The sequence below is a fragment of the Pinus tabuliformis genome, chromosome Q, assembly GCF_031772625.1.
Source record: "Pinus tabuliformis cultivar Carrire ecotype Pingquan chromosome Q, CPIR1, whole genome shotgun sequence".
NCBI classification, from domain to species: Eukaryota; Viridiplantae; Streptophyta; class Pinopsida; order Pinales; family Pinaceae; genus Pinus; species Pinus tabuliformis.
This window is the reverse complement of record NC_142296.1, coordinates 716535429-716549657: the sequence shown is the minus strand read 5'-3', so window position 1 is coordinate 716549657 and position 14229 is coordinate 716535429.

Below are 14229 nucleotides of genomic sequence, written 5' to 3'. Positions count from 1 at the left end.
CTTCGCAGTTGTTCCTCAAAATGGGTAAACAATCATATGGGGGTGAACGATCGGCCAAATGGAATGGAGGTGGCAGGTGAAAACACGACCAAGGCTTTTATGGATAATAAATTTACGATCACAATGGTTATTTACCGGAATAGGTTCATTTTTTAATGAGCTTAAACTCTGGAGGAAACTCTTGCTCACGTTTTTTTGTTTTTTAACGAGCATAAATTCCACGGTAAAACTGCTCGATCTTATGTTTATTGTTTAACGAGCATGAACTATGTATAAAACTGCTCGATTATATGGTCATATTTTGATTTTTTACCATTACTAGCTTTTCCCTTTTCAAATATAGTACTGTATTTTCAATTGTTGCAACAAACTTCGTCAGAAATGAATAATATTTGCATGAAAATGAGATTATAACCCTAATATTTCACTTTGAACTACGTAAAAAGCCAGTAAAAGGTGTTTTTACCTCTCATTTACCTTTTCATTTGCATTTGGTTTGTTGGAGCTCTGGAGGTGCCTCTTGCCCCCTGATTTTCACCAGCTGATTCCGGGAGATTCTGCGGACGATTTTCGGCGCCGTCTAGACCAGGTAGGAGCTAAACCCTAGCTCTTTCTTTTCACAGTTTCATTTTCCTATTTCATGCCTGTTTTTCAGTGTTTCTGAGCCCCTGGGGTTTTGCCAGGGCGCCTTAGCTTCAGCGCAGGTTCCCCATTCGAAACCTGCGTTGAAGGTCAAGCTGCCTTAAGGCAAACTGACCCTCAGCGCAGGTGGGAGACTCTCTGCCTGCGCTGGGCTCAGAAAACTGGGCTTTCAGGTCATTTTTTGATGAATTTTTGCCAGTTTTTCATCGAAATCAGGATCTTACTCCTTCTCTTGTTTGCTTTGTAGGGAACTTTGAACAAAATGTCCCTCACGTGGCGAGAACGAGAACATGAAGAGGAGGACATGATTTCCCTCCATGACCCGGTCACGGTGAATGCGCTGCGGAAATGTGGCCTGCTGAAGTTCTTCCGTATCTCTAGCATGAGAGCACAGATTTCTATACTGCAGTATATGCTTGATGCTTGGGATCCTGTTAGCCAAGTGTTCCAGATTAGGGGAAAGGCCATCCCCTTGACCATAGAGGACATGTACTTCTTGACTGGACTGTCAAGACGAGGTGCCCCCATTTCTTTGTCAGGTACGGCCTAGGGGACTAATTCCACCAGAGATTATGTACGCCAGTATTGCAGGGAAGGTTCTCAGCCGAGCAGAGACGGCAATATTGTTATCCGTGAGATTACTGATCGGGCTCTCAGGTCCATTCTGTTCACTATTGGTAGGATGGGCGACAGTGCAGCTCTACATGTTGCCAACAGATCTTATATGCAGCACGCCTTGGAGTGTCTCCAACCGAAAGTATTCAACTGGTGTGATGCAGTACTTGTTCAGATGAAAAGTCAATTGACCAAGATGAAGGATGGGAAGCTGAAGAACCTTGGATTTGGTTCTATTCTGACTGCCTTTGCCTTGGAGAAAATCCCACTGATGCAGCCTCAGTACATCATACTCGACTTGCCTTCTCCGACCGAGCCACACATGCAGAGGTGGGTCGACCACATGTCTAGGCATGCTGGTCAACCTCAGATTACTTTTACTGAGGCCTTCTTTAGGTGGTTCGAGCGCCAGGAGATGGCGTTTTCCGAGTATCCATATGTGGGTATGGATTTCCGAGGTGATCCGGATTTGGTGCTACTGGATGGCGAACAGTGGGGCGCCATTGGTAAATTCCTTGACCATATTACTGTTTACTGTTCTTATTCATAATGTTTCTGTGCTTTATTCTATCAAGAATTTTAATTGTACTCTTGGGTGCATGCAGATATTGGTCCTGTTCGTCCAGCAGTTCGTCCGAGATCGCCAGCTGCTGCCCCGGCAGTGGAGCCTGCTAGGAGAGTTGTTATTCGCGATCTTGACGATACTGAGACCCTTACAGCTGTGTAGGAGTAGGTTGAGAGCCTTACTCGTGGTCTTCCAGATGTACAGATTGACGAGTTACCTTTACAGCTGCAGCGGCATACTATTGGTGTGCCTAGACGATGGACTCGTCTCTTGCACATGATTGCACAGGCCGTGACATACTATCATGAGCACCACTAGGCTAGGGTGCCCCCTAGCATCTTTTTGAGTTTTTAGGTCATATGACCAATTTTGTCTTGGTTACAGAACATTATGTATGAACTTATATAAACAGCTTATATATGTTGATTTTCGGGTTTTATTCTGTTTGAATTATATGATCCATATGTACAATCTTTGAAGATGTGCCCTTTTTTATAAATGTTGCAAATGTCTATCTAACACATAGTTTGCTAATGAGTCAGTTAATGTGTTTAAGTTTCTTGAAATATGTTGATATTGAATTGAATCAAATCGTCTTTCCAAGATCTTAACCCTTAGGAACATGCGATAAATAGCTGGATTGCGAACAGAATATATACCATTGAGTTGTAGTATTACGAGCTGTGAGTCTAGCCTGACAATCAGTCGGTGTATGCCACGTGTGATGGAATCAGAGAGTAGTTCTATCAACGCGCTATACTCAACGATGTTATTCGTCGATTGCCCAATACATACACCTCTGAAACTTACTAACTCGCCGCTTGGATCAAAAATGGCCCAGGCTGCGGAGGATAGGTTCCGCGAACTACGACTCGCTCCATCGGCATATCCAACACATGTCTCCAGAAGGTTCGACATCTGCAACGAACGAAAAAGGTGGATCACTCGACCAGAACAAACACTTTAGCGAAAACAAAATACAACAAAAGCATGCAGGTTACTATTTAAGCATAGTAACGCTTGAGGTACAACTCGTTGTGGGGCTGCGCCAGTGGAATTCCATCGTAATCCATTAACTCGTAGGCTCCTTTTGCTAACACCCTTTTAACAATATAGGGGCCCATCCATAAGGACTTGAATTTACCTGCTCCCAATTTATCGGATTCTTGGTCATAAAGCAAGACCAAATCACCTTCTGATAAGACACGGAGTTTGACATTTTTGTCGAACTGAGCCTTGACTCGTTTCTTATGGGCCTCGTTAGCCAAAGCGGCGTCACGACAGGTTTCATCCAACTGGATTAATTCCAAGAAATGAGCCTCTCCCTCTGAAGTTCCGGGGAGGAGATCGATTGCGAGTTTAAGCGACGAAATTTCGCACTGGATTGGCAAGACTGCTTCCAGGCCATACACCAGTTGAAAAGGTGTGAACCCGGTTGCGTTCTTTACCGAGGTTCGGTAAGCCCACAAAGCTGAGTACAGGATTAGGTGCCATCTTCTTTTATGAACCCCGATCATCCTTTGCAACATACGCTTCAGGACCTTGTTGATTGCCTCAACTTGACCGTTGGCTTGCGGATAATATGGGGTAGAGCTGTCGTGAGATAGCCCTAGCTTGGCAGCTAATTCGACCATCATGTGATTGCGAAAATGCGATCCATGATCTGTAACTATAGCCTGTGGTACGCCGAACCTGGCGACTACATGATTGAAAAAGAAAAGGGCAGTTCTTTCACCAGTGTTATCCAATGTAGGCATCGCCTTGGCCCATTTGGTAAAATAGTCAACAACGACTATAATATACCCATGCCCCCCGGTCGAGGTGGGGTTACATTGCATGAAATCGACGCCCCACTTGGCGAAGGGCCCAACAGCAACTATCGGCTGCAAAGGTGCGGGTGGTCGTCTGGTTTTGCTATCAAAAATTTGACAAGCATGGCAACTTCTGACTGCAGTTATGCAATCTTTGAACATGGTTGGCCAGAAGTATCCTGCTCGCAAGATTTTTTGTGATGTTGCATATCCAGACTGATGGCCCCCACACGCGCCTGAATGACAGTTATTTAGGGCTTTTTCGGCCTCCTCATGGGTAAGGCACCTCCTCATAACTGTATCGACACCACGATGGTAAAGTGTATCGTCGGCGATCATGTAGTCTTTTACTTGGTATCGTATACATTTTTGTTCGGAGCGAGAGGTGTTAGGCCTAAAATTTTGGGTTTGGGGATAAACTATGATATCTCCATACCACTCATCGCTTACAGATATCAGAAACAAACTTTCATCCACGATTGACTCTTCCGATGTTTCATCGTTGGATGATGATGGGAGATCGGACAATAATTCTGCGAAAACTAGAGCTTTCTTTGATTTGGATTTTACAAATTCCAGATCAAACTCTTGAAGGATCGCTATCCATTTTGAATACTTGCCCCCCAGCAACTGTCGCGACAGTATATAAGTCATGGGGTTGCAATCTGATAAGATGGTAGTTTTCCGAAAGAGGACATAATGTCGAAACCTTTGAATCGCTTCAACAGAAGCAAGCGCTAGTTTTTCAACACAAGAATATTTAATTTCTGTATCGTTTAAGTTTTTACTTAAATAATAGATAGGATGTTCAATTCCATCGACTTCTTGAACTAAAACCATCGCAATGGTCGTACCCGCTGCATCCAGATACAGGTTAAAATCTCTTTGATAGTCCGGGGCGTACATTAATGATGCTTTTACTAGACAATCTTTCAGAGCATCAAAGGAAGCTTGCGCCACCTGGTCCCAGACAAAAGGTACATCCTTTTTCAAAAGACGAGTATAACCTTTAGCAAGTTCTGCGTAATTTGGAATGAACCTCCTCAGAAAGTTTTCTTTCCCTTGGAGTTTCTGAATCTGAAGCAAATTTGAAGGTGGAGGCAAATTAATGATTGCCTGAACCTTGCAGGGATCGAGACGAATCCCATCCTTAGAGACTACAAAGCCAAGTAAACAACCAGAACCAACGCAAAACACACATTTGTGTGGATTGAGTCTTATCTTGTAGTGTCGGCAACGTAGAAATATCGCTCTTAAATGCTGCGGATGATCAGTCCGCTTTCGTGAATGAACCGGAAGATCGTCGAGATAAGGTTGAACAATGTTCTTGATGTCATGGAAGGCATAATTCATTGCCCTCTGAAACGTCGCCCCTGCGTTCTTTAAACCAAAGGGTAATTTTCGATAAGCGAATGTGCCCCACGGACAAATAAATGCAGTCTTTGACTGGTCCTGTGGGCGGATATTTATTTGATTATACTCGGAAAATCCATCCATAAATGAAAAGATTTCACATCCGGCGCATTCATCAATTATCTGGTCGATGAAGGGTGTAGGGTAGTTGTCCTTTGGACAAGCTTGGTTTACATCCCTATAATCAACACACACTCTAATCGTCCCTTGTTTCTTCATAACAGGGACAATATTCGATACCCAATCGGTTAGAGGAACCGGGTAGATGAACCCAGCATGGAGAAGTTTTTCAACTTCTGCCTTAATGGCAGCGGCTTTCTTTGGGTGCACTTGCCGAAGCCGTTGTCTTACTGGTTTGACATCAGGATACATTTTAATTTCATGTTCAACTATACTCGAGTCAATGCCTGGCATTTCATCATATGACCAAGCAAAGACATCTCTAAATTCGCGAAAAAGAGCGTTATATATTTCCAGTTCTGAAGGGGAACAACCTTTGCTGACATAAATATTCTCTACAACATATGTCTTGGTCGAGATATTTATGGCTATAGTCTCTTCAATATTGGATAGGTTTCGCTCGGAATCCACCGTATTTACAGTATTCGTTAGGAACTCAAATACTGAAGGGTGATAAAGGTCACTTTGAGTATCTTCTTCATATTCCGGAAGAAGGGAACGATGGTGGTGATCATTCCATGGTGCCCCCTCAATCATCATTGATTGTAAGATTCCTTCGTTAGTCCCATGTACTTTCTACCAAGGATCTAATGGGGTCCCATATTCTTTAGACCTATCTACCCAAACGCTTGACGAGCGTTGATTTGGGCTCGCCTCCCATGCTTGAAACATTGATTTCTACAATATTTCTAAAGGGCTTGGGGACAAAACCATTGCACGATCCATGTTGACCTTCGTGGAAGATATCATATTGCAGGTTGCTACAAACGGTATATTTCCCATGTAAATAGGGGGTGGTAGCACGAAAGTTCCCATCAATGTGGGGTCTTTCAATAATCCTACTCCGATATATTGAATTGAATGGTTGCTCTCATGGATCATGGGAATGCTTCCTGTAACTTGTGAACCATTAGGGAGGAAGTTCTGTTGGTCAACGACCGTAATCCATCCTTCAAACGGGAATGCGATCTTCCTAAAATAAGTCGACACAACAGCTGCCATGGCATAAATCCACGGTCTACCCAGTAGGATGTTATAGTCAAGATTTCCATCAATGACCTCAACATCAATTTCTACTGTCTTTCCTCCTAGTTCAACTTTCAAGTTGTTAAGGATACCGTAAGGGGTATAAGTCCTTCCGTCGAAAGCTTTTAATGTCGTCGATGATCGAGACAAGGTTGGAGATCCTAAAGTTTTCCAGAAGCTCATCGACATAATACATGTCGATGCGCCCTCATCAATAATCGTTCTGTGAACAGTTTTGTTGAGGGCTTTCACTTGAATAAGGAAAGCTAGTTGAGCTGGTAACTGAGGATCATATCCCTTGTGATCAAAGGATACAAGATTGGAATCCTTAGGATCAACCCCACCAATTGCTGATAACAAGGCCTGCCTTTGGGTTGGACAATTTTGTAGTACTTCAAGAGTCGACATAGCGGATGGCGATTGTGCCAAATCTTCCACTATGTTATAATGCTGTGCCGCTCTGGCGCAAGGATTAAATGTTGACTTGTGTACCACACCCTTTGGCGGTTTTATTGTTAATTCAGGGATGATGGGTGGTACAACTTCTGTCGAAGTTGTTGTCGAACTACTTGGTTGATCTTTACCTTTTTCGTTCGACGACTGAGGATTCCCATAATCTTTGTTCCTTGTCGAAATCAAAGCATCATTCTCCTGTTTCGAAACTGACAACATAAGCACTTGCGACGGGGAAGCATTTCCACTATCAACCAGATTTTGACCTGGGTTGGGAAATGGATCAGTTAACACAACTGATGTTTGGGAACTTTTAAAGAACCTCTTTAACTCAACTTTGAATGGGCAATTCTTTGTGTAATGATCCTCTTCATCACATATTTGACATGGATAAATTTGTTTCCCTTTCCTAGGAGGGTTCGAAGAATTTTTTCCAGGGGATGACTCACCCTGTTTCTTTATCTTCCCTTTGTTTTGTTTCTTCTTGCTTCCCGGTTGATTGGTTTCTTTGCCTTTATCTTCTGATACGACATTTACTTCCGAAGCAAGAATTTCTCCTTTTGCATTTTGATCCGAATTCTTACGGGCTTTCTTTGCCGAAGCCTTTATCGATTTCGTGTTTGCTGTGCCAATCACGCCATCACCGGCATGAGAGTCACTATTTGATTTAGGAGGGGGAGGAATTGAAAATTCCGGTCTAGGGGCGTCAGGTATTTTGTCGTAGAGCGTGCCGGACTGGGTATAAACTAAGTCCAAATATTGTGCACGAGCAATAACTTGCTCCTCTGTTACGACTCCCCCCTTGGCCACATCTTCCGTAATAGCCAGAAGTAACGACTTTATGAACCATTCAGCTAATAGCTGATCGGGAACATATGTTTTCACCATCCTACGACGACGACGCCACTCATGTATATGATCAGATATATGGGTGGCAGTTGTCTGTTTGAAGTTGGTTAATATTTCTGTTCCCGTTTCATACCTTATCGGTAATTGAAAATGGGTTAAGAAAGTCATGGCTAGGGAACTGAAATTGTCGAAAGAGGCTCTTGGCAATTCAATATACCATTTAGCCGCTGGACCTGTCAATGTCCTCTGAAACAGGCGAAGCCTTATCGAATCGTCATTTAGGGTGTTCGACGAACACCACAGATGAAAAGTCATCACGTGATTCGATGGGTCTTCACCTGGATTTCCATTGAATTTAGGAATGTCAGATGGAAGTTTATGAGGAATCGCTGGCTACCAAGGGGCATAAGCAATCGGATCGTTTGTTAACCGGTGTAAATCGGGTAACTCTAAAGTCACCACGAATGGTAACTGTTGGTTGAGGTTAGGCGAAGCATAACCGGGGTACGATGGAATCGCTTGAGCAGTGGGTCTTTACATACCAGCATAATGTAATTGATGTTGGTATGACTGATACGGTTGGTGGACTTGGCCACTGTAAAGTGGTTGATTTTGACCGTTTTGGATATACGGTTGTCCACTATTCGCAAAGATCTGCTACTCAGAACCTTGCTATACTTGCTAGAACTGCGGTTGTTGGTATTGTACAAGCCATGGTTGTGAAGCCATGTTTTGTTGCGCCATGCTAACCGTCGGGCCAAGGTGTGGGGTAATTGTACCCGTTTGTACTTGTGTCGCCCCACCAGTCGGCGATTGTGGTTGTGACCCATGATCAAGTGGCTGTTGCATTACAACCTGAGAAATCTGAGGTTGACATGTAACAGGTATCGCTTGAACTTGTGACACTGTTACAATAGCCGGTGTGGTTGGGATGTTCGTCACAGGTACACATTGTTGCATAGAATATACAACCCTTGGTTGTTGAGGTAGCATAGGTACCCAACTACTTGATGCAATTCCAGTATAACCTGAATACTGTTGAGAACTGCCGTATGGATATCCACCCGAAGGAGGTAATGAAAGGGCATACTGCCCCCCATACGGTAGCAATCCAGAACTCAGAGGGATTGTTAGTCCTTGAGGACTAGATGGCCCAAATTGACCTCCATGAGGATCAATCTGTCGAGTCTCAACATAAGAGTTGTCGGGTATTACTCCGGATGAACAAACTGGAACAGACCACACTGTCGAAATAGTCCCTTGGTGGACTCCTTCTAGCTGTTGAGAACTAGTTGGGACAGCTGGTATGCCGACAAACATCATCGGAGTGACGGCAGGGGCTTCTGCTGTCGCTGTGTCATTTGACACAGTCCTAGATGATGACGGTTGTTCAGACATTTTAAGTCTATCCAATAGATTGCCTAGCGATTCTACAGGAACTTCCACTTGTGGTGGATTAACTTCTGATGAAGGAAATAGAGTGACCCCGACTCCAAAATGAGTTGGAGTACTTGCTTGCGGATCCTCTGCAATTTCCTCTATCGCAATCAAACCCGATGGAAGAGGAAGACCGTCAGGTCCATAAAATATTTCTGGTGCCGAAGAAGTGGTTGTTTCGACAACGACAGTTGTTTGAGGAACAAAACTCTCTGGACTGATTACAGATGGAACTGGTTCAGTTATACAAGTATTTGCCCCCAGACTAGGATCAGTATTACTGTCCTTCTGTGGCTGTTGAACTTCCTCTATAGAGGCAGGGTTTCCAGAAATGTTTGGAGTAACCGGAACCTCCGATGTAGTTGGAACACTTGTTCTAACTTTTAAAGGAGATTTTGAACCGGTTAAACGAGTTCGCTTTGCCCGTACTGTTTTCGATTCCGGAGACAAAGACGGTTGATTCGTAAGCCTCCGCGAACGACGGGGTTTCAATTGAATTTCTTCCACGATTGTGGATTACTCGATCAACCAAAATATTAAAAGGGGAAATTTTTGTTTCCGAATTGAATGAATTTTATTAGACGCTTTTAGACATAACTTGCTTTTTCACTTTTTAAGAGTCGAGAAAAAGCTAAAGATGACTCTAGTCTCCTTCGATGTATTAACGAGCCCGAAGTGAAAAATGCTCGGTTGGACTTTTTCAATTATAGAGTTTGAAAAAGGCCAAAAGAAACTACTCTGGAGATCTAGGCAGAGGGTGTGCCAAACTTTTCGCAAAACCACAAAATACATTTTACGGTACGAGTGGTCGATCTTCGTGAATGCTGTGTTCACTGCATTGCGATCAGTAGGGCGGCCGACACGGTTTCCTATGGATAAAGGCTTTGATCCTATAGGGGTCTCCCAATATATACGCGACGGTACGTGGGAGCACAAGTCCGTATTAGTGCCACCGACTCTCAGGAGGAATCACCCACCTTCGTCGAGATCGACAGTCACTACGTTTAACGACGCCGGAACACGTCTCTAGCTTAGACCTCTATGTGTTTGCGTTATGTTTCAAAGCGTTGTTAGGTTCATTCAATATATTTTAAGTTGATCTTTTTAAAGTTTGCCTTTCAAGGTTCACCACGAGATGTTTTGATACAAATTCCTAAATGCAGTCTAAGATGAGAAGCAAGCTTTTCCAATCTTTCAACTTATGAAAATCTTAACTACTGAGGGAAAAGAGAGACAAAATCTTTTCACACAGATCAAAGAGCACTCACTAATGCACTTTTTCCCTAAATCAACATACAAACTTATATGCAAAATGAAAAATGCAGGTATTTCTTTTCTCTTTCTTAATGTTTGTGCGACACAAAAAGAAAGCTGTTGTATAATTTCGAATTCAATTTCAAGTGAAAGCAAACAAGCTTGTCCAAAATCAAAAGACACCTTAAGATTTACTTGTTTCGACACTAGAAATATATAAACTCAAACCATATGACGAAAGCAAAAGCTCAATCAGCTATGAACAACAAATAAACTAACTCTTAAGATCAAAACGACACTTTATCACAGGTCTAGATCTAAGAGGTCATAGCAAGACTAGTTCACTTTCGTTATGGGAAACTGTAAAAGATACAAGAAATACACAAAGAACAAACACAATTTCTTTATACAACCGAGGCGGAATAGTGGCAAGGAAAGTTGGTTTCAGATAGGTACATTGACTGGCTACAGGCAGCAAAACAAGAGTGAAAACAGGGCAAGAAACAGCAGGAAACCCCAGTAGCACTAGGCAAAACTGGTCCAGCGCAGGTAGTACACAGGCAGTTTGACCTTCAGCGTAGGTAGCCCCTTCGGGAACTGCGCTGAAATGCAGACAGCCTTCACACAGCCTGCACTGAAGAACGAAACTTTCGTTTCTCTTGGTTTCCGGGTCACAGATTGCTCAAAAATTCACAGTTTTTGGCTAAATCAGAAGCTATCAGTCAAGTACACACTAAGGGATGAAAAGGAGGATGAAAAGCTATCACTAAGAGCTATTTAGAGTCCTTGTGGATCAACTCTTCAAATCATAAACTTGCCCAGAAACTAAGCTAGAGTAGCTACCCTCTACTTTGTATTTGAAAGATCCAAATGCAGTTCGATTCGGTACTCCCTTTGTTTATGAAATGAATAGCAAAAACACAAACAACCAACAAGATACGATCCCCAGCGGAGTCGCCAATTTGTTGTTGGGAAAAGTATCCAATACGGAATGACCCTATCCCACTCTAAGGGTGATAGTACCTCAGCAACAACCGAATGCAAAGCTATTCAAGATTACTTCTTTATGAGATGTAAGAGAGAGGAGAAAGAGATCCACTAACCGTTATCTTCCGCTAATGATTGATCCAATCTTCCCTCTTTGCTGCTTGCTCCCAGCTCCTTGCTCTTTCACTGGCCCAGCTACACAAAGATCCTGTAAAAGCACAAGAAAGGGAAACTACAAGAAGCATACATCCATAATCGATTCAAGGATTAGAATAAATCAATTTACAAGCATCAATACGCCATAGAGACACATGCATATAGAAGAACCTCAAATGCTTTATTAATGGAAGAAGTAAAGTTCTGAGAGTGTTACAACCATAAGAGGCCCAATCCAGCAACACCTCCCAGCAGAAAGAAATCTCCTCTTCACCTCCTTCAAGCAAATCACACAATAGTTCTATACTCAAACCAACAGCACTTCCTTACAGTCACAAGATTCCAGCCTCCCTAGACCTCATGAGAGAGCTCTATATATAGGATATTTGGAGAAAGGATGAGTCAGCTTGAGGCTGGCATGAAGCTGACTAGTGTCTTTTCCCACTTCAGTTATTCTTCAGTTCTTGAGTCCACTTGGAGGTTCTTGCTTCCACTTGGAGATCTAGACCCTCTTACTCATCACAAGGCGAATTCCTTGATCCAAGTGTCATTTTGGAAGCTTCCTGGGCATTTGACACATTGAGGAATGACTGTGCCACTTGGCCAATCTCGCCCAGCGCAGGTAGCCTTCATTGCTTTTGACATTCAGCGCAGGTACAAAGTGGAGCAGTTGACATTCAGCGCAGATGCTCAGTGGAGCAGTTGACATGATCCAGAAATAGCTTGTTTTTGAGTGTTTTCAGGTGGAGAACTGATTTTCAGTGCTGTGGTTTGCTGACCTTGTTCCTCTAGGGGAAGGAACAACATGTTTAGGGACTTTGGATCCCTTAGATTATTGACATTTCATGCTTCATGCTGTAAGGCACAAAAATGTCTATAACAATGTGGGCTAAAGAAACTGGGATTTGCAAACAAAGAATATGGATGAGAGGAGGTAGGTGGTGGAAAGGTTATAGAACTGGGTGTCCCGATGAGGCTTTCTACAGAAGGAGTAATAGAATATGGAACAAAAGTCTTGGGTTCCGAAAATATAGTTGCAGATTTATAAACTTCGACCCTAGGTTTCTTTTTCAGGGATTCTATCCCTTGAGATACTTCCCAAACTTGTTTTTTGACAATATCTAGGGAATTACTGATCTTCACTATTTCTTTTCCATGAGCAGAGGTAGCTTCATGGGTCTTTTTTTTCTATCTGTCCTGTCTGTAAAGATAATCTGTCAAGACTCTTAGCAAGAGCCTTATCATTTTCTGCTAGAGTAGTTACGCTGCTATTCAGACAAACTGTGTTATAATCTTGTTTTCTCATAATACTTTCAAGCATGGTCTTCATTTCAGAATTAGCAGTTTCAATACTCTCAAATTTAGAACTGACAAATTTCTCAAGATTGGACAGAGCTAAATTAGTCCAATTAGTAGCAGCAACAACATCTCTTGCTACTAGGTTAGGATCATCAGCATGATATGGAAGCAATTTGTACAATTTTCCATCTTGACTTCTTATCACAAAATTTTTCCAAGGGGGAAACTCTGTGTCTATTTCCAAAAGGCTTCCATGAAGGAGTTCCCACTTGTGTTTATTTGGAGTTCTAGTCCGCATCATGTTTACTTGGAGCTGAGAAAAAATCTTTCTTAGTAATTTTTCTCCTTTAATTTGAACAGTAATCAGAGATCTGGGAATATTTGGCTTGTTTAACATGCTCTAAATCTTTGGCTGAAAAGCATGGGCTTTCAAAGGAGGAGGAATTACTACAAGATTTTCTTTCAGCTTTTCTTCTACAAATTTCTCTGGATCCTTGATTCTCTTTTGCTTTGCTTGGTTTCTAAATCGTTTCATCAAGGATTGTTCTATTATATTTGCAGAAGGGTAATACCATTCATAGAATGATATCCACTCATTTTCTGCCTTCATCCATTCTTTCCATTTCTCAACATTCTGTCTGTTGAAGGCAGGGCGATCATCTCTTGGAAGAAGTATTACTTCTTCGAAGTACAAATGTTCTTTTTCATGTGTAAACATATCCCAATTGAGCATTTTCTTTTTCCATTGATCTTCTGGATCATACGGATTGATAGCTTTAAAAATATTTAAAAAGGCAACTATCTCTGAATCAGAAGGGATTTCTACATGCTTTGGAATCCTATCAATAGGATTTCTTCTGTATTCAGGAATAGGTGAAGAATCAACATAGCCCAAACCATGAGTGGAAGAACTAGAAACTGTATGTACACATAGTTCTTCTTGTGGGTTAAAGAATACCACTTTTTTGTAGTTCTCCTTGGAGGAATCAGACGGAGGAGTGAATCTGATCATATTGACCGTGTGACGGTCTGATGACTCACCATGTGGTGTACGCGGCTCAGAGGAGAATTGGCAAAACGTTTTTGAGCAGTGTGGATGATCACAAACTGAGCTGAATGGCTGAGATGGGTTTGGGTATGAAAATAATCTTCTGATGAAATCATATACTGCTTGGTCAATTACAAATTGCGGAGGTGCAGAGGTTTGAGCAAGATGTAATTGGCTAATTGTGGTTGGAACAATAGAAACAGAGGGTCCACCATGCTGAACTGTATTGACTCTGGGAAATCTTGTGGTAACTTTACCGTCAATCTCAGTAATGATTGACTGTGCTGCAGCAACAGGTTTTTAATGGGTTTTCCCCAATTGGTTACCCAGTTGTCAGGATGACACAAATCGTTGCGGGAAACATAGACTGGTGCTACAAGATTACAGGATGAGTCATACTGTATGAGAGTGACTCGACCTTCATCTTTGTTAGGGGTGTGCAATACAGCAGGAATTGTGGTATTATACAATCGGACACAAGTAATATAAAAGAT